Here is a 21552-nt window from a genome sequence, read left to right as displayed (position 1 = left end):
GGGGTATTGAAACTTTTCGGCATTTTGAGGCGAAATTGTTCCTTTGGGAGGATAATGCAATTTTTTTTCCATTTTGAGGCGAAATTGTTCCTTTGGGGGGTATTGCAACTTTTCGGCAATTTGAAGCGAAATTGTTCCTTTGGGGGTATTGCAATTTTTTTCCATTTTGAGGCGAAATTGTTCCTTTGGGGGGTATTGCAACTTTTGGCCATTTTGAAGAGAAATTGTTCCTTTCCGGGGGTATTGCAACTTTTCGGCATTTTGAGGCGAAATTGTTCCTTGGGGGGGTATTGCAATTTTTTTTCCATTTTGAGGCGAAATTGTTCCTTTGGGGGGGTATTTCAACTTTTCGGGATTTTGAAGCGAAATTGTTCCTTTGGGGGGGTATTGCAACTTTTGACCATTTTGAAGCGAAATTGTTCCTTTCGGGGGGTTTTGAAACTTTTCGGCATTTTGAGGCGAAATTGTTCCTTTGGGGGGGTATTGCAATTTTTTTTCCATTTTGAGGCGAAATTGTTCCTTTGGGGGGTATTGCAACTTTTGGCCATTTTGAAGCGAAATTGCTCCTTTCGGGGGGTATTGCAACTTTTCGGCATTTTGAGGCGAAATTGTTCCTTTGGGAAGGTATTGCAATTTCTTGCCATTTTGAGGCGAAATTGTTCCTTTGGGGGGGTATTGCAACTTTTGGCCATTTTGAAGCGAAATTGTTCCTTTCGGGGGGTATTTAAACTTTTCAGGATTTTGAGGCGAAATTGTTCCTTGGGGGGTATTGCAATTTTTTTTCCATTTTGAGGCGAAATTGTTCCTTTGGAGGGGTATTGCAACTTTTGGCCATTTTGAAGCGAAATTGTTCCTTTGGAGGGGTATTGCAACTTTTCGGCATTTTGAAGCAAAATTGTTCCTTTGGGGGGTATTGCAACTTTTGGCCATTTTGAAGCGAAATTGTTCCTTTGGGGGGGTATTGAAACTTTTCGGCATTTTGAGGCGAAATTGTTCCTTTGGGAGGATAATGCAATTTTTTTTCCATTTTGAGGCGAAATTGTTCCTTTGGGGGGTATTGCAACTTTTCGGCAATTTGAAGCGAAATTGTTCCTTTGGGGGTATTGCAATTTTTTTCCATTTTGAGGCGAAATTGTTCCTTTGGGGGGTATTGCAACTTTTGGCCATTTTGAAGAGAAATTGTTCCTTTCCGGGGGTATTGCAACTTTTCGGCATTTTGAGGCGAAATTGTTCCTTGGGGGGGTATTGCAATTTTTTTTCCATTTTGAGGCGAAATTGTTCCTTTGGGGGGGTATTGCAATTTTTGGCCATTTTGAGGCGAAATTGTTCCTTTGGGGGGTATTGCAACTTTCCGGCATTTTAAGGCAAAATTGTTCCTTTGGGGGGTATTGCAACTTTTGGCCATTTTGATGCGAAATTATTCCTTTAGGGGGGTATTGCAACTTTTCGGCATTTTGAGGCGAAATTGTTCCTTTGGGGGGGTATTGCAATTTTTTGCCATTTTGAGGCGAAATTGTTCCTTTGGGGGGGTATTGCAACTTTTGGCCATTTTGAAGCGAAATTGTTTCTTTGGGGGGGTATTGCAACTTTTGGCCATTTTGAAGCGAAATTGTTCCTTTGAAGGGGGTATTGCAACTTTTGGCCATTTTGAGGCGAAATTGTTCCTTTGGGGGGTATTGCAACTTTCCGGCATTTTGAGGCAAAATTGTTCCTTTGGGGGGGTATTGCAACTTTTGGTCATTTTGAAGCGAAATTGTTCCTTTGGGGGGCTATTGCAACTTTTGGCCATTTTGAAGCGAAATTGTTCCTTTCGGTGGATAATGCAACTTTTCGGCATTTTGAGGCGAAATTGTTCCTTTGGGGGGTATTGCAATTTTTTGCCATTTTGAGGCGAAATTGTTCCTTTAGGGGGGTATTGCAACTTTTGGCCATTTTGAAGCGAAATTGTTCCTTTGGGGGGTATTGCAATTTTTTGCCATTTTGAGGCGAAATTGTTCCTTTGGGGGGGTATTGCAACTTTTGGCCATTTTGAAGAGAAATTGTTCCTTTGGGGGTGTATTGCAACTTTTCGGCATTTTGAGGCGAAATTGTTCCTTTGGGGGGGTATTGCAATTTTTTGCCATTTTGAGGCGAAATTGTTCCTTTGGGGGGGTATTGCAACTTTTGGCCATTTTGAAGCGAAATTGTTCCTTTAGGGGGTATTGCAACTTTTGGCCATTTTGAAGCGAAATTGTTCCTTTCGGGGGGTAATGCAACTTTTCGGCATTTTGAGGCGAACTTGTTCCTTTGGGGGGGTATTGCAATTTTTTGCCATTTTGAGGCGAAATTGTTCCTTTGGGGGATATTGCAACTTTTGGCCATTTTGAAGCGAAATTGTTCCTTTGGGGGGGTATTGCTGCTTTTTGCCATTTTGAGGCAAAATTGTTCCTTTGGGGGGGTATTGCAACTTTTGGCCATTTTGAAGCGAAATTGTTCCTTTCGGGGGGTATTGAAACTTTTCGGCATTTTGAGGCGAAATTGTTCCTTTGGGGGGATATTGCAATTTTTTTTCCATTTTGAGGCGAAATTGTTCCTTTGGGGGGGTATTGCAACCTTTGGCCATTTTGAAGCGAAATTGTTCCTTTGGGGGGTATTGCAATTTTTTGCCATTTTGAGGCGAAATTGTTCCTTTGGGGGGGTATTGCAATTTTTTGCCATTTTGAGGCGAAATTGTTCCTTTCGGGGGGTATTGAAACTTTTCGGCATTTTGAGGCGAAATTGTTCCTTTGGGGGGATATTGCAATTTTTCGGCATTTGGAGGCGAAATTGTTCCTTTGGGGGGTATTGCAATTTCTTGCCATTTTGAGGCGAAATTGTTCCTTTGGGGGGGTATTGCAACTTTTGGCCATTTTAAAGCGAAATTGTTATTTCGGGTGGTATTTAAACTTTTCGGCATTTTGAGGCGAAATTGTTCCTTTGGGGGGGTATAGCAATTTTTTTTCCATTTTGAGGCGAAATTGTTCCTTTGAGGGGGTATTGCAACTTTTGGCCATTTTGAAGCTAAATTGTTCCTTTGGGGGGGTATTGCAACTTTTCGGCATTTTGAAGCGAAATTGTTCCTTTGGGGGGGTATTGCAACTTTTGGCCACTTTAAAGCGAAATTGTTCCTTTGGGGGGGTATTGCAACTTTTAACCATTTTGAAGCGAAATTGTTCCTTTCGGGGGGTATTGCAATTTTTTTTCGATTTTAGGGCGAAATTGTTCCTTTGGGGGGGTATTGCAACTTTTCGGCAATTTGAAGCAAAATTGTTCCTTTGGGGGGGTATTGAAATTTTTTCCATTTTGAGGCGAAATTGTTCCTTTGGGGGGGTATTGCAACTTTTGGCCATTTTGAAGCGAAATTGTTCCTTTGGGGGGGTATTGCAACTTTTCGGCATTTTGAGGCGAAATTGTTCCTTTGGGGGGTATTGCAACTTTTGGCCATTTTGAAGCGAAATTGTTTCTTTGGGGGGGTATTGCAACTTTTGGCCATTTTGAAGCGAAATTGTTCCTTTGAAGGGGGTATTGCAACTTTTGGCCATTTTGAGGCGAAATTGTTCCTTTGGGGGGTATTGCAACTTTCCGGCATTTTGAGGCAAAATTGTTCCTTTGGGGGGGTATTGCAACTTTTGGTCATTTTGAAGCGAAATTGTTCCTTTGGGGGGCTATTGCAACTTTTGGCCATTTTGAAGCGAAATTGTTCCTTTCGGGGGATAATGCAACTTTTCAGCATTTTGAGGCGAAATTGTTCCTTTGGGGGGGTATTGCAATTTTTTGCCATTTTGAGGCGAAATTGTTCCTTTAGGGGGGTATTGCAACTTTTGGCCATTTTGAAGCAAAATTGTTCCTTTGGGGGGTATTGCAATTTTTTTCCATTTTGAGGCGAAATTGTTCTTTTGGGATGGTATTGCAACTTTTGGCCAGTTTGAAGCGAAATTGTTCCTTTCGGGGGTATTGCAACTTTTCGGCATTTTGAGGCGAAATTGTTCCTTTGGGGGGGTATTGCAACTTTTGGCCATTTTGAAGCAAAATTGTTCCTTTGGGGGGGTATTGCAACTTTTGACCATTTTGAAGCGAAATTGTTCCTTTCGGGGGGTATTGCAACTTTTCGGCATTTTGAGGCGAAATTGTTCCTTTGGGGGGGTATTGCAATTTTTTGCCATTTTGAGGCGAAAATGTTCCTTTGGGGGGTATTGCAACTTTTGGCCATTTTGAAGCGAAATTGTTCCTTTCGGGGGGTAATGCAACTTTTCGGCATTTTGAGGCGAAATTGTTCTTTTGGGGGGGTATTGCAACTTTTCGGCATTTTGAGGCGAAATTGTTCCTTTGGGGGGTATTGCAACTTTTGACCATTTTGAAGCGAAATTGTTCCTTTCGGGGGGTATTGCAACTTTTCGGCATTTTGAGGCGAAATTGTTCCTTTGGGGGGGTATTGCAATTTCTTGCCATTTTGAGGCGAAATTGTTCCTTTGGGGGGGTATTGCAACTTTTGGCCATTTTAAAGCGAAATTGTTCCTTTCGGGTGGTATTTAAAATTTTCGGCATTTTGAGGCGAAATTGTTCCTTTGGGGTGGTATAGCAATTTTTTTTCCATTTTGAGGCAAAATTGTTCCTTTGAGGGGGTATTGCAACTTTTGGCCATTTTGAAGCGAAATTGTTCCTTTGGGGGGGTATTGCAACTTTTTGGCATTTTGAAGCGAAATTGTTCCTTTGGGGGGGTTTTGCAACTTTTGACCATTTTAAAGCGAAATTGTTCCTTTGGGGGGGTATTGCAACTTTTAACCATTTTGAAGCGAAATTGTTCCTTTGGGGGGGTATTGCAACTTTTCGGCATATTGAGGCGAAATTGTTCCTTTGGGGGGGTATTGCAATTTTTTTTCGATTTTGGGGCGAAATTGTTCCTTTGGGGGGGTATTGCAACTTTTCGGCAATTTGAAGCGAAATTGTTCCTTTCGGGGGGTATTTAAACTTTTCAGCATTTTGAGGCGAAATTGTTCCTTTGGGGGGGTATTGCAATTTTTTTCCATTTTGAGGCGAAATTGTTCCTTTGGGGGGGGTATTGCAACTTTTGGCCATTTTGAAGCGAAATTGTTCCTTTGGGGGGGTATTGCAACTTTTCAGCATTTTGAGGCGAAATTGTTCCTTTGGGGGGGTATTGCAACTTTTGGCCATTTTGAAGCGAAATTGTTCCTTTGGGGGGTATTGCAATATTTTTCCATTTTGAGGCGAAATCGTTCCTTTGGGGGGGTATTGCAACTTTTGTCCATTTTGAAGCGAAATTGTTCCTTTCGGGGGGTATTGCAACTTTTCGGCATTTTGAGGCGAAATTGTTCCTTTGGGGGGGTATTGCAACTTTTGGCCATTTTGAAGCGAAATTGTTCCTTTGGGGGGGTATTGCAACTTTTGACCATTTTGAAGCGAAATTGTTCCTTTCGGGGGGTATTGCAACTTTTCGGCAATTTGATGCAAAATTGTTCCTTGGGGGGGTATTGCAATTTTTTTCCATTTTAAGGCGAAATTGTTCCTTTGGGGGGGTATTGCAACTTTTGGCCATTTTGAAGCGAAATTGCTCCTTTCGGGGGGTATTGCAACTTTTCGGCATTTTGAGGCGAAATTGTTCCTTTGGGAAGGTATTGCAATTTCTTGCAATTTTGAGGCGAAATTGTTCCTTTGGGGGGGTATTGCAACTTTTGGCCATTTTGAAGCGAAATTGTTCCTTTCGGGGGGTATTTAAACTTTTCGGCATTTTGAGGCGAAATTGTTCCTTGGGGGGTATTGCAATTTTTTTTCCATTTTGAGGCGAAATTGTTCCTTTGGGGGGGTATTGCAACTTTTGGCCATTTTGAAGCGGAATTGTTCCTTTGGAGGGGTATTGCAACTTTTCGGCATTTTGAAGCAAAATTGTTCCTTTGGGGGGTATTGCAACTTTTGGCCATTTTGAAGCGAAATTGTTCCTTTGGGGGGGTATTGCAACTTTTGACCATTTTGAAGCGAAATTGTTCCTTTCGGGGGTATTGAAACTTTTCGGCATTTTGAGGCGAAATTGTTCCTTTGAGAGGATAATGCAATTTTTTTTCCATTTTGAGGCGAAATTGTTCCTTTGGGGGGTATTGCAACTTTTGGCCATTTTGAAGAGAAATTGTTCCTTTCCGGGGGTATTGCAACTTTTCGGCATTTTGAGGCGAAATTGTTCCTTTGGGGGGGATTGCAATTTTTTTTCCATTTTGAGGCAAAATTGTTCCTTTGGGGGGGTATTGCAATTTTTTGCCATTTTGAGGCGAAATTGTTCCTTTGGGGGTGTATTGCAATTTTTGGCCATTTTGAGGCGAAATTGTTCCTTTGGGGGGTATTGCAACTTTCCGGCATTTTAAGGCAAAATTGTTCCTTTGGGGGGTATTGCAACTTTTGGCCATTTTGATGCGAAATTATTCCTTTAGGGGGGTATTGCAACTTTTCGGCATTTTGAGGCGAAATTGTTCCTTTGGGGGGGTATTGCAATTTTTTGCCATTTTGAGGCGAAATTGTTCCTTTGGGGGGGTATTGCAACTTTTGGCCATTTTGAAGCGAAATTGTTTCTTTGGGGGGGTATTGCAACTTTTGGCCATTTTGAAGCGAAATTGTTCCTTTGAAGGGGGTATTGCAACTTTTGGCCATTTTGAGGCGAAATTGTTCCTTTGGGGGGTATTGCAACTTTCCGGCATTTTGAGGCAAAATTGTTCCTTTGGGGGGGTATTGCAACTTTTGGTCATTTTGAAGCGAAATTGTTCCTTTGGGGGGCTATTGCAACTTTTGGCCATTTTGAAGCGAAATTGTTCCTTTCGGGGGATAATGCAACTTTTCGGCATTTTGAGGCGAAATTGTTCCTTTGGGGGGTATTGCAATTTTTTGCCATTTTGAGGCGAAATTGTTCCTTTAGGGGGTATTGCAACTTTTGGCCATTTTGAAGCGAAATTGTTCCTTTGGGGGGTATTGCAATTTTTTGCCATTTTGAGGCGAAATTGTTCCTTTGGGGGGGTATTGCAACTTTTGGCCATTTTGAAGAGAATTTGTTACTTTGGGGGTGTATTGCAACTTTTCGGCATTTTGAGGCGAAATTGTTCCTTTGGGGGGGTATTGCAATTTTTTGCCATTTTGAGGCGAAATTGTTCCTTTGGGGGGGTATTGCAACTTTTGGCCATTTTGAAGCGAAATTGTTCCTTTGGGGGGGTATTGCAACTTTTGGCCATTTTGAAGCGAAATTGTTCCTTTCGGGGGGTAATGCAACTTTTCGGCATTTTGAGGCGAAATTGTTCCTTTGGGGGGGGTATTGCAATTTTTTGCCATTTTGAGGCGAAATTGTTCCTTTGGGGGATATTGCAACTTTTGGCCATTTTGAAGCGAAATTGTTCCTTTGGGGGGGTATTGCAACTTTTTGCCATTTTGAGGCAAAATTGTTCCTTTGGGGGGTATTGCAACTTTTGGCCATTTTGAAGCGAAATTGTTCCTTTCGGGGGGTATTGAAACTTTTCGGCATTTTGAGGCGAAATTGTTCCTTTGGGGGGATATTGCAATTTTTTTTCCATTTTGAGGCGAAATTGTTCCTTTGGGGGGGTATTGCAACTTTTGGCCATTTTGAAGCGAAATTGTGCCTTTGGGGGGGTATTGCAACTTTTCGGCATTTTAAAGCGAAATTGTTCCTTTGGGGGGTATTGCAATTTTTTGCCATTTTGAGGCGAAATTGTTCCTTTGGGGGGGTATTGCAACTTTTGGCCATTTTGAAGCGAAATTGTTCCTTTGGGGGGGATATTGCAATTTTTTTTCCATTTTGAGGCGAAATTGTTCCTTTGGGGGGGTAATGCAACTTTTCGGCATTTTGAAGCGAAATTGTTCCTTTGGGGAGGTATTGCAATTTTTTGCCATTTTGAGGCGAAATTGTTCCTTTGGGGGGTATTGCAACTTTTCGGCATTTTGAGGCAAAATTGTTCCTTTGGGGGGGTATTGCAACTTTTGGCCATTTTGAAGCGAAATTGTTCCTTTGGGGGTGTATTGCAACATTTCGGCATTTTGAAGCGAAATTGTTCCTTTGGGGGGTATTGCAACTTTTGGCCATTTTGAAGCGAAATTGTTCCTTTGGGGGGGTATTGCAATTTTTTGCCATTTTGAGGCGAAATTGTTCCTTTGGGGGGTATTGCAACTTTTGGCCATTTTGAAGCGAAATTGTTCCTTTGGGGGGGTATTGCAACTTTTGGCCATTTTGAAGCGAAATTGTTCCTTTCGGGGTATTGCAACTTTTGGCCATTTTGAAGCGAAATTGTTCCTTTGGGGGGGTAATGCAACATTTGGCCATTTTGAAGTGAAATTGTTCCTTTGGGGGGGTATTGCAACTTTTCGGCATTTTGAGGCGAAATTGTTCCTTTGGGGGGGTATTGCAATTTTTTGCCATTTTGAGGCGAAATTGTTCCTTGGGGGGGTATTGCAACTTTTGGCCATTTTGAAGCGAAATTGTTCCTTTGGGGGTGTATTGCAACTTTTGGCCATTTTGAAGCGAAATTGTTCCTTTCGGGGGGTATTGAAACTTTTCGGCATTTTGAGGCGAAATTGTTCCTTTGGGAGGGTATTGCAATTTTTTTTCCATTTTGAGGCGAAATTGTTCCTTTGGGGGGGTATTGCAACTTTTGGCCATTTTGAAGCGAAATTGTTCCTTTGGGGGGGTATTGCAACTTTTGGCCATTTTGAAGCGAAATTGTTCCTTTTGGGGGGTAATGCAACTTTTCGGCATTTTGAGGCGAAATTGTTCCTTTGGGGGGGTATTGCAATTTTTTGCCATTTTGAGGCGAAATTGTTCCTTTGGGAGGGTATTGCAATTTTTTTCCATTTTGAGGCGAAATTGTTCCTTTCGGGGGGTAATGCAACTTTTCGGCATTTTGAGGCGAAATTGTTCCTTTGGGGGGGTATTGCAATTTTTTGCCATTTTAAGGCGAAATTGTTCCTTTGGGGGGGTATTGCAACTTTTGGCCATTTTGAAGCGAAATTGTTCCTTTGGGGGGGTATTGCAATTCTTTGCCATTTTGAGGCGAAATTGTTCCTTTGGGGGGGGTATTGCAACTTTTGGCCATTTTGAAGCGAAATTGTTCCTTTCGGGGGGTATTGAAACTTTTCGGCATTTTGAGGCGAAATTGTTCCTTTGGGGGGATATTGCAATTTTTTTCCATTTTGAGGCGAAATTGTTCCTTTGGGGGGGTATTGCAACTTTTGGCCATTTTGAAGCGAAATTGTTCCTTTGGGGGGGTATTGCAATTTTTTGCCATTTTGAGGCGAAATTGTTCCTTTGGGGGTGTATTGCAACTTTTCGGCATTTTGAGGCGAAATTGTTCCTTTGGGGGGGTATTGCAATTTTTTGCCATTTTGAGGCGAAATTGTTCCTTTGGGGGGTATTGCAACTTTTGGCCATTTTGAAGCGAAATTGTTCCTTTGGGGGGGTATTGCAACTTTTGGCCATTTTGAAGCGAAATTGTTCCTTTCGGGGGGTAATGCAACTTTTCGGCATTTTGAGGTGAAATTGTTCCTTTGGGGGGGTATTGCAATTTTTTGCCATTTTGAGGCGAAATTGTTCCTTTGGGGGATATTGCAACTTTTGGCCATTTTGAAGCGAAATTGTTCCTTTCGGGGGGTATTGAAACTTTTCGGCATTTTGAGGCGAAATTGTTCCTTTGGGGGGATATTGCAATTTTTTTTCCATTTTGAGGCGAAATTGTTCCTTTGGGGGGGTATTGCAACTTTTGGCCATTTTGAAGCGAAATTGTTCCTTTGCGGGGGTATTGCAACTTTTCGGCATTTTGAAGCGAAATTGTTCCTTTGGGGGGTATTGCAATTTTTTGCCATTTTGAGGCGAAATTGTTCCTTTGGGGGGGATTTCAACTTTTGGCCATTTTGAAGCGAAATTGTTCCTTTGGGGGGGTATTGCAATTTTTTGCCATTTTGAGGCGAAATTGTTCCTTTCGGGGGGTATTGAAACTTTTCGGCATTTTGAGGCGAAATTGTTCCTTTGGGGGGATATTGCAATTTTTTTTCCATTTTGAGGCGAAATTGTTCCTTTGGGGGGGTAATGCAACTTTTCGGCATTTTGAAGCGAAATTGTTCCTTTGGGGAGGTATTGCAATTTTTTGCCATTTTGAGGCGAAATTGTTCCTTTGGGGGGGTATTGCAACTTTTCGGCATTTTGAGGCAAAATTGTTCCTTTGGGGGGGTATTGCAACTTTTGGCCATTTTGAAGCGAAATTGTTCCTTTGGGGGGTATTGCAACTTTTGGCCATTTTGAAGCGAAATCGTTCCTTTGGGGGTGTATTGCAACTTTTCGGCATTTTGAAGCGAAATTGTTCCTTTGGGGGGTATTGCAACTTTTGGCCATTTTGAAGCGAAATTGTTCCTTTGGGGGGGTATTGCAATTTTTTGCCATTTTGAGGCGAAATTGTTCCTTTAGGGGGTATTGCAACTTTTGTCCATTTTGAAGCGAAATTGTTCCTTTGGGGGGGTATTGCAACTTTTGGCCATTTTGAAGCGAAATTGTTCCTTTCGGGGGATAAGGCCTTGTGCGCACTAGGCGTTTTTGCCGCGTTTTTAGCGGCGTTTTTTACCGCGTTTTTGTGCTGAAAACGCAGTGACATTGCTTCCCAAGCAATGTCAATGGGTTTTCATAAGTGCTGTCCCCACACAGCGTTTTTTTTTTAGCTGCGTTTTTGTGGTGACCACAAAAACGCAGCATGTCAATTATTTCTGCGTTTTTCACTGCGTTTTTCACTCATTGAATTCAATGAGATGTTAAAAACGCAATGAAAAACGCATATAGCCGCGTTTCTATGACTAAAAACGCAGCTATACACGCAAGGGGTGGGCACTACAGTGACGTGTACAGGAAAAGGATTCCTTCTGTTGGTAAACACAGAAGCATGAATCCTCCCGGTACCGTCACCGCTGCGTCCACCTCCCGTCCTGTCCATGTCAGCTCCGTGCGGCGCCATGTCTGGGCGGGAGGTGGAGGCAGCGGCGAAAACCAAAGTGAACAGTAGAAAAATAAAAAAATGTCATATATACTCACCTGTCCGCAGGGTCCGGTGCAATGCCCGCTCCCATCTCCTCCCGGTACCGCCGCTCTGGCTGTGTGCAGTCTCCCCGGCCGGCAGGACCTTGCTTGCAGGACCTGGCGAGGGATCACCTGATGCAGTCACCTGACGCATCAGCTGATCGTAGTCTCGCCGGCTTTTTCCTGCCCGGCCGGCTATCAGCTGATCCTGCCGTCAGGGGACTTCATCAGCTGATTACCGGCAGCTGCAGCAGCGATCGGACGGGATCAGACTCCTGTCCAATCGATCGCTCCAGGAGCTGCCGGTCATCAGCACTTAAGTGAGTATTATTATTTTTTTTTTTCTACTGATGCATCAGCTGATTGTATAATCGGCTTTTATACAATCAGCTGATGTGTGATGTGATTCAGGCTTTTGAACCTGACACATCATCTGATCGCTTTGCCTTCCAGCAAACCGATCAGATGATATTGGATCCGGATTGGACGGCGTGGGACCCTGACCCAGGATTACTGCGGAGGGGGGTTAATTTCAATAAAGATGGAGTCACTAATTGTGTTGTGTTTTATTTCTAATAAAAATATTTTTCTGTGTGTTGTGTTTTTTTTATCATTACTAGAAATTCATGGTGGCCATGCCTAATATTGGCGTGACATCATGAATTTCGGGCTTAGGGCTAGCTGATAATATACAGCTAGCCCTAACTCCATTATTACCTAGCTAGCCACCCGGCATCAGGGCAGCTAGAAGAGTTGGATACAGCGCCAGAAGATGGCGCTTCTATGAAAGCGCCATTTTCTGGGGTGGCTGCGGACTGCAATTCGCAGTGGGGGTGCCCAGAAAGCATGGGCACCCTGCACTGTGGATTCCAATCCCCAGCTGCCTAGTTGTACCCGGCTGGACTCAAAAATTATGCGAAGCCCACGTCATTTTTTTTTTTTAATTATTTCATGAAATAATTAAAAAAAAAGGGCTTCTCTATATTTTTGGTTCCCAGCCGGGTACAAATAGGCAGCTGGGGGTTGGGGGCAGCCCGTATCTGCCTGCTGTACCCGGCTAGCATAGAAAAATATGGCGAAGCCCATGTCATTTTTTTTTCTTTTTGGGCAAAAAACTGCATACAGTCCTGGATGGAGGCTGCTGAGCCTTGTAGTTCTGCAGCTGCTGCCTGCTCTCCTGCATACACTAGTGAATGGAGGATGCTGAGACTTGTAGTTCTGCAGCTGCTGTCTGCTCTCCTGCATACACTAGTGAATGGAGGATGCTGAGACTTGTAGTCCTGCAGCTGCTGTCTGCTCTCCTGCATTCACTAGTGAATGGAGGATGCTGAGACTTGTAGTCCTGCAGCTGCTGTCTGCTCTCCTGCATACACTAGTGAATGGAGGATGCTGAGACTTGTAGTCCTGCAGCTGCTGTCTGCTCTCCTGCATACACTAGTGAATGGAGGATGCTGAGACTTGTAGTTCTGCAGCTGCTGCCTGCTCTACTGCATTCACTAGTGAATGGAGGATGCTGAGACTTGTAGTTCTGCAGCTGCTGCCTGCTCTCCTGCATACACTAGTGAATGGAGGATGCTGAGACTTGTAGTTCTGCAGCTGCTGTCTGCTCTCCTGCATACAATGAACATTTTGAAGAAGGAAATGACATCAGACCTTTTTTTTTTTTTTTTTTTTCATCAACAATCTTTAATGGCATTGTGCACTGATTAAAAACGCAGTGAGCAAAAACGCAGCACAAACGCACGCGTTTTTGCCGCGTTTTTTAGCCGCGGGTGCGTTTTTTAGACAAAAACGCACATAAAAACGCAGCGTGAAAAAAACACCTAGTGCGCACATAGCCTAATGCAACTTTTGGCCATTTTGAAGCGAAATTGTTCCTTTGGGGGGGTATTGCAACATTTGGCCATTTTGAAGCGAAATTGTTCCTTTGGGGGGGTATTGCAACTTTTCGGCATTTTGAGGCGAAATTGTTCCTTTGGGGGGTATTGCAATTTTTTGCCATTTTGAGGCGAAATTGTTCCTTGGGGGGGTATTGCAACTTTTGGCCATTTTGAAGCGAAATTGTTCCTTTCGGGGGGTATTGAAACTTTTCGGCATTTTGAGGCGAAATTGTTCCTTTGGGAGGGTATTGCAATTTTTTTTCCATTTTGAGGCGAAATTGTTCCTTTGGGGGGGTATTGCAACTTTTGGCCATTTTGAAGCGAAATTGTTTCTTTGGGGGGGTATTGCAACTTTTGGCCATTTTGAAGCGAAATTGTTCCTTTGAAGGGGGTATTGCAACTTTTGGCCATTTTGAGGCGAAATTGTTCCTTTGGGGGGTATTGCAACTTTCCGGCATTTTGAGGCAAAATTGTTCCTTTGGGGGGGTATTGCAACTTTTGGTCATTTTGAAGCGAAATTGTTCCTTTGGGGGGCTATTGCAACTTTTGGCCATTTTGAAGCGAAATTGTTCCTTTCGGGGGATAATGCAACTTTTCGGCATTTTGAGGCGAAATTGTTCCTTTGGGGGGTATTGCAACTTTTGGCCATTTTGAAGCGAAATTGTTCCTTTGGGGGGTATTGCAATTTTTTGCCATTTTGAGGCGAAATTGTTCCTTTGGGGGGGTATTGCAACTTTTGGCCATTTTGAAGAGAATTTGTTCCTTTGGGGGTGTATTGCAACTTTTCGGCATTTTGAGGCGAAATTGTTCCTTTGGGGGGGTATTGCAATTTTTTGCCATTTTGAGGCGAAATTGTTCCTTTGGGGGGGTATTGCAACTTTTGGCCATTTTGAAGCGAAATTGTTCCTTTGGGGGGGTATTGCAACTTTTGGCCATTTTGAAGCGAAATTGTTCCTTTCGGGGGGTAATGCAACTTTTCGGCATTTTGAGGCGAAATTGTTCCTTTGGGGGGGGTATTGCAATTTTTTGCCATTTTGAGGCGAAATTGTTCCTTTGGGGGATATTGCAACTTTTGGCCATTTTGAAGCGAAATTGTTCCTTTGGGGGGGTATTGCAACTTTTTGCCATTTTGAGGCAAAATTGTTCCTTTGGGGGGGTATTGCAACTTTTGGCCATTTTGAAGCGAAATTGTTCCTTTCGGGGGGTATTGAAACTTTTCGGCATTTTGAGGCGAAATTGTTCCTTTGGGGGGATATTGCAATTTTTTTTCCATTTTGAGGCGAAATTGTTCCTTTGGGGGGGTATTGCAACTTTTGGCCATTTTGAAGCGAAATTGTGCCTTTGGGGGGGTATTGCAACTTTTCGGCATTTTAAAGCGAAATTGTTCCTTTGGGGGGTATTGCAATTTTTTGCCATTTTGAGGCGAAATTGTTCCTTTGGGGGGGTATTGCAACTTTTGGCCATTTTGAAGCGAAATTGTTCCTTTGGGGGGGATATTGCAATTTTTTTTCCATTTTGAGGCGAAATTGTTCCTTTGGGGGGGTAATGCAACTTTTCGGCATTTTGAAGCGAAATTGTTCCTTTGGGGAGGTATTGCAATTTTTTGCCATTTTGAGGCGAAATTGTTCCTTTGGGGGGTATTGCAACTTTTCGGCATTTTGAGGCAAAATTGTTCCTTTGGGGGGGTATTGCAACTTTTGGCCATTTTGAAGCGAAATTGTTCCTTTGGGGGTGTATTGCAACATTTCGGCATTTTGAAGCGAAATTGTTCCTTTGGGGGGTATTGCAACTTTTGGCCATTTTGAAGCGAAATTGTTCCTTTGGGGGGGTATTGCAATTTTTTGCCATTTTGAGGCGAAATTGTTCCTTTGGGGGGTATTGCAACTTTTGGCCATTTTGAAGCGAAATTGTTCCTTTGGGGGGTATTGCAACTTTTGGCCATTTTGAAGCGAAATTGTTCCTTTCGGGGGGTATTGAAACTTTTCGGCATTTTGAGGCGAAATTGTTCCTTTGGGGGGGTATTGCAACTTTTGGCCATTTTGAAGAGAATTTGTTCCTTTGGGGGTGTATTGCAACTTTTCGGCATTTTGAGGCGAAATTGTTCCTTTGGGGGGGTATTGCAATTTTTTGCCATTTTGAGGCGAAATTGTTCCTTTGGGGGGGTATTGCAACTTTTGGCCATTTTGAAGCGAAATTGTTCCTTTGGGGGGGTATTGCAACTTTTGGCCATTTTGAAGCGAAATTGTTCCTTTCGGGGGGTAATGCAACTTTTCGGCATTTTGAGGCGAAATTGTTCCTTTGGGGGGGGTATTGCAATTTTTTGCCATTTTGAGGCGAAATTGTTCCTTTGGGGGATATTGCAACTTTTGGCCATTTTGAAGCGAAATTGTTCCTTTGGGGGGGTATTGCAACTTTTTGCCATTTTGAGGCAAAATTGTTCCTTTGGGGGGGTATTGCAACTTTTGGCCATTTTGAAGCGAAATTGTTCCTTTCGGGGGGTATTGAAACTTTTCGGCATTTTGAGGCGAAATTGTTCCTTTGGGGGGATATTGCAATTTTTTTTCCATTTTGAGGCGAAATTGTTCCTTTGGGGGGGTATTGCAACTTTTGGCCATTTTGAAGCGAAATTGTGCCTTTGGGGGGGTATTGCAACTTTTCGGCATTTTAAAGCGAAATTGTTCCTTTGGGGGGTATTGCAATTTTTTGCCATTTTGAGGCGAAATTGTTCCTTTGGGGGGGTATTGCAACTTTTGGCCATTTTGAAGCGAAATTGTTCCTTTGGGGGGGATATTGCAATTTTTTTTCCATTTTGAGGCGAAATTGTTCCTTTGGGGGGGTAATGCAACTTTTCGGCATTTTGAAGCGAAATTGTTCCTTTGGGGAGGTATTGCAATTTTTTGCCATTTTGAGGCGAAATTGTTCCTTTGGGGGGTATTGCAACTTTTCGGCATTTTGAGGCAAAATTGTTCCTTTGGGGGGGTATTGCAACTTTTGGCCATTTTGAAGCGAAATTGTTCCTTTGGGGGTGTATTGCAACATTTCGGCATTTTGAAGCGAAATTGTTCCTTTGGGGGGTATTGCAACTTTTGGCCATTTTGAAGCGAAATTGTTCCTTTGGGGGGGTATTGCAATTTTTTGCCATTTTGAGGCGAAATTGTTCCTTTGGGGGGTATTGCAACTTTTGGCCATTTTGAAGCGAAATTGTTCCTTTGGGGGGTATTGCAACTTTTGGCCATTTTGAAGCGAAATTGTTCCTTTCGGGGGGTATTGAAACTTTTCGGCATTTTGAGGCGAAATTGTTCCTTTGGGGGGATATTGCAATTTTTTTTCCATTTTGAGGCGAAATTGTTCCTTTGGGGGGGTATTGCAACTTTTGGCCATTTTGAAGCGAAATTGTTCCTTTGGGGGTGTATTGCAACATTTCGGCATTTTGAAGCGAAATTGTTCCTTTGGGGGGTATTGCAACTTTTGGCCGTTTTGAAGCGAAATTGTTCCTTTGGGGGGGTATTGCAACTTTTGGCCATTTTGAAGCGAAATTGTTCCTTTCGGGGTATTGCAACTTTTGGCCATTTTGAAGCGAAATTGTTCCTTTGGGGGGGTATTGCAACATTTGGCCATTTTGAAGTGAAATTGTTCCTTTGGGGGGGTATTGCAACTTTTCGGCATTTTGAGGCGAAATTGTTCCTTTGGGGGGGTATTGCAATTTTTTGCCATTTTGAGGCGAAATTGTTCCTTGGGGGGGTATTGCAACTTTTGGCCATTTTGAAGCGAAATTGTTCCTTTGGGGGTGTATTGCAACTTTTGGCCATTTTGAAGCGAAATTGTTCCTTTCGGGGGGTATTGAAACTTTTCGGCATTTTGAGGCGAAATTGTTCCTTTGGGAGGGTATTGCAATTTTTTTTCCATTTTGAGGCGAAATTGTTCCTTTGGGGGGGTATTGCAACTTTTGGCCATTTTGAAGCGAAATTGTTCCTTTGGGGGGGTATTGCAACTTTTGGCCATTTTGAAGCGAAATTGTTCCTTTCGGGGGGTAATGCAACTTTTCGGCATTTTGAGGCGAAATTGTTCCTTTGGGGGGGTATTGCAATTTTTTGCCATTTTGAGGCGAAATTGTTCCTTTGGGAGGGTATTGCAATTTTTTTTCCATTTTGAGGCGAAATTGTTCCTTTCGGGGGGTAATGCAACTTTTCGGCATTTTGAGGCGAAATTGTTCCTTTGGGGGGGTATTGCAATTTTTTGCCATTTTAAGGCGAAATTGTTCTTTTGGGGGGGTATTGCAACTTTTGGCCATTTTGAAGCGAAATTGTTCCTTTGGGGGGGTATTGCAATTCTTTGCCATTTTGAGGCGAAATTGTTCCTTTGGGGGCGTATTGCAACTTTTGGCCATTTTGAAGCGAAATTGTTCCTTTCGGGGGGTATTGAAACTTTTCGGCATTTTGAGGCGAAATTGTTCCTTTGGGGGGATATTGCAATTTTTTTCCATTTTGAGGCGAAATTGTTCCTTTGGGGGGGTATTGCAACTTTTGGCCATTTTGAAGCGAAATTGTTCCTTTGGGGGGGTATTGCAATTTTTTGCCATTTTGAGGCGAAATTGTTCCTTTGGGGGTGTATTGCAACTTTTCGGCATTTTGAGGCGAAATGGTTCCTTTGGGGGGGTATTGCAATTTTTTGCCATTTTGAGGCGAAATTGTTCCTTTGGGGGGGTATTGCAACTTTTGGCCATTTTGAAGCGAAATTGTTCCTTTCGGGGGGTATTGAAACTTTTCGGCATTTTGAGGCGAAATTGTTCCTTTGGGGGGATATTGCAATTTTTTTTCCATTTTGAGGCGAAATTGTTCCTTTGGGGGGGTATTGCAACTTTTGGCCATTTTGAAGCGAAATTGTTCCTTTGGGGGGGTATTGCAACTTTTCGGCATTTTGAAGCGAAATTGTTCCTTTGGGGGGTATTGCAATTTTTTGCCATTTTGAGGCGAAATTGTTCCTTTGGGGGGGATTTCAACTTTTGGCCATTTTGAAGCGAAATTGTTCCTTTGGGGGGGTATTGCAATTTTTTGCCATTTTGAGGCGAAATTGTTCCTTTCGGGGGGTATTGAAACTTTTCGGCATTTTGAGGCGAAATTGTTCCTTTGGGGGATATTGCAATTTTTTTTCCATTTTGAGGCGAAATTGTTCCTTTGGGGGGGTAATGCAACTTTTCGGCATTTTGAAGCGAAATTGTTCCTTTGGGGAGGTATTGTAATTTTTTGCCATTTTGAGGCGAAATTGTTCCTTTGGGGGGGTATTGCAACTTTTCGGCATTTTGAGGCAAAATTGTTCCTTTGGGGGGGTATTGCAACTTTTGGCCATTTTGAAGCGAAATTGTTCCTTTGGGGGGGTATTGCAACTTTTGGCCATTTTGAAGCGAAATCGTTCCTTTGGGGGTGTATTGCAACTTTTCGGCATTTTGAAGCGAAATTGTTCCTTTGGGGGGTATTGCAACTTTTGGCCATTTTGAAGCGAAATTGTTCCTTTGGGGGGGTATTGCAATTTTTTGCCATTTTGAGGCGAAATTGTTCCTTTGGGGGGTATTGCAACTTTTGGCCATTTTGAAGCGAAATTGTTCCTTTGGGGGGGTATTGCAACTTTTGGCCATTTTGAAGCGAAATTGTTCCTTTCGGGGGATAAGGCCTTGTGCGCACTAGGCGTTTTTGCCGCGTTTTTAGCGGCGTTTTTTACCGCGTTTTTGTGCTGAAAACGCAGTGACATTGCTTCCCCAGCAATGTCAATGGGTTTTCATAAGTGCTGTCCCCACACAGCGTTTTTTTTTAGCTGCGTTTTTGTGGTGACCACAAAAACGCAGCATGTCAATTATTTCTGCGTTTTTCACTGCGTTTTTCACTCATTGAATTCAATGAGATGTTAAAAACGCAATGAAAAACGCATATAGCCGCGTTTCTATGACTAAAAACGCAGCTATACACGCAAGGTGACGTGTACAGGAAGATGATTCCTTCTGTTGGTAAACACAGAAGCATGAATCCTCCCGGTACCGTCACCGCTGCGTCCACCTCCCGTCCTGTCCATGTCAGCTCCGTGCGGCGCCATGTCTGGGCGGGAGGTGGAGGCAGCGGCGAAAACCAAAGTGAACAGTAGAAAAATAAAAAAATGTCATATATACTCACCTGTCCGCAGGGTCCGGTGCAATGCCCGCTCCCATCTCCTCCTGGTACCGCCGCTCTGGCTGTGTGCAGTCTCCCCGGCCGGCAGGACCTTGCTTGCAGGACCTGGCGAGGGATCACCTGATGCAGTCACCTGACGCATCAGCTGATCGTAGTCTCGCCGGCTTTTTCCTGCCCGGCCGGCTATCAGCTGATCCTGCCGTCAGGGGACTTCATCAGCTGATTACCGGCAGCTGCTGCAGCGATCGGACGGGATCAGACTCCTGTCCAATCGATCGCTCCAGGAGCTGCCGGTCATCAGCACTTAAGTGAGTATTATTATTTTTTTTTTTCTACTGATGCATCAGCTGATTGTATAATCGGCTTTTATACAATCAGCTGATGTGTGATGTGATTCAGGCTTTTGAACCTGACACATCATCTGATCGCTTTGCCTTCCAGCAAACCGATCAGATGATATTGGATCCGGATTGGACGGCGTGGGACCCTGACCCAGGATTACTGCGGAGGGGGGTTAATTTCAATAAAGATGGAGTCACTAATTGTGTTGTGTTTTATTTCTAATAAAAATATTTTTCTGTGTGTTGTGTTTTTTTTTTATCATTACTAGAAATTCATGGTGGCCATGCCTAATATTGGCGTGACATCATGAATTTCGGGCTTAGGGCTAGCTGATAATATACAGCTAGCCCTAACTCCATTATTACCTAGCTAGCCACCCGGCATCAGGGCAGCTAGAAGAGTTGGATACAGCGCCAGAAGATGGCGCTTCTATGAAAGCGCCATTTTCTGGGGTGGCTGCGGACTGCAATTCGCAGTGGGGGTGCCCAGAAAGCATGGGCACCCTGCACTGTGGATTCCAATCCCCAGCTGCCTAGTTGTACCCGGCTGGACTCAAAAATTATGCGAAGCCCACGTCATTTTTTTTTTAAAATTATTTCATGAAATAATTAAAAAAAAGGGCTTCTCTATATTTTTGGTTCCCAGCCGGGTACAAATAGGCAGCTGGGGGTTGGGGGCAGCCCGTATCTGCCTGCTGTACCCGGCTAGCATAGAAAAATATGGCGAAGCCCATGTCATTTTTTTTTCTTTTTGGGCAAAAAACTGCATACAGTCCTGGATGGAGGCTGCTGAGCCTTGTAGTTCTGCAGCTGCTGCCTGCTCTCCTGCATACACTAGTGAATGGAGGATGCTGAGACTTGTAGTTCTGCAGCTGCTGTCTGCTCTCCTGCATACACTAGTGAATGGAGGATGCTGAGACTTGTAGTCCTGCAGCTGCTGTCTGCTCTCCTGCATACACTAGTGAATGGAGGATGCTGAGACTTGTAGTCCTGCAGCTGCTGTCTGCTCTCCTGCATACACTAGTGAATGGAGGATGCTGAGACTTGTAGTTCTGCAGCTGCTGCCTGCTCTACTGCATTCACTAGTGAATGGAGGATGCTGAGACTTGTAGTTCTGCAGCTGCTGCCTGCTCTCCTGCATACACTAGTGAATGGAGGATGCTGAGACTTGTAGTTCTGCAGCTGCTGTCTGCTCTCCTGCATAAAATGAACATTTTGAAGAAGGAAATGACATCAGACCTTTTTTTTTTTTTTTTTTTCATCAACAATCTTTAATGGCATTGTGCACTGATTTAAAACGCAGTGAGCAAAAACGCAGCAAAAACGCACCAAATCGCGGCAAAAACGCATGCGTTTTTGCCGCGTTTTTTTAGCCGCGGGTGCGTTTTTTAGACAAAAACGCACATAAAAACGCAGCGTGAAAAAAACGCCTAGTGCGCACATAGCCTAATGCAACTTTTGGCCATTTTGAAGCGAAATTGTTCCTTTGGGGGGGTATTGCAACATTTGGCCATTTTGAAGCGAAATTGTTCCTTTGGGGGGTATTGCAACTTTTCGGCATTTTGAGGCGAAATTGTTCCTTTGGGGGGTATTGCAACTTTTGGCCATTTTGAAGCGAAATTGTTCCTTTGGGGGTGTATTGCAACTTTTGGCCATTTTGAAGCGAAATTGTTCCTTTCGGGGGGTATTGCAATTTTTTTTCCATTTTGAGGCGAAATTGTTCCTTTGGGAGGGTATTGCAATTTTTTTTCCATTTTGAGGCGAAATTGTTCCTTTCGGGGGGTAATGCAACTTTTCGGCATTTTGAGGCGAAATTGTTCCTTTGGGGGGTATTGCAATTTTTTGCCATTTTAAGGCGAAATTGTTCCTTTGGGGGGGTATTGCAACTTTTGGCCATTTTGAAGCGAAATTGTTCCTTTGGGGGGGTATTGCAATTCTTTGCCATTTTGAGGCGAAATTGTTCCTTTGGGGGGGTATTGCAACTTTTGGCCATTTTGAAGCGAAATTGTTCCTTTCGGGGGGTATTGAAACTTTTCGGCATTTTGAGGCGAAATTGTTCCTTTGGGGGGATATTGCAATTTTTTTCCATTTTGAGG

The sequence above is a fragment of the Anomaloglossus baeobatrachus genome, chromosome 4, assembly GCF_048569485.1.
Source record: "Anomaloglossus baeobatrachus isolate aAnoBae1 chromosome 4, aAnoBae1.hap1, whole genome shotgun sequence".
Classification (NCBI taxonomy): Eukaryota; Metazoa; Chordata; class Amphibia; order Anura; family Aromobatidae; genus Anomaloglossus; species Anomaloglossus baeobatrachus.
Note: the sequence above shows the minus strand (reverse complement) of the source record.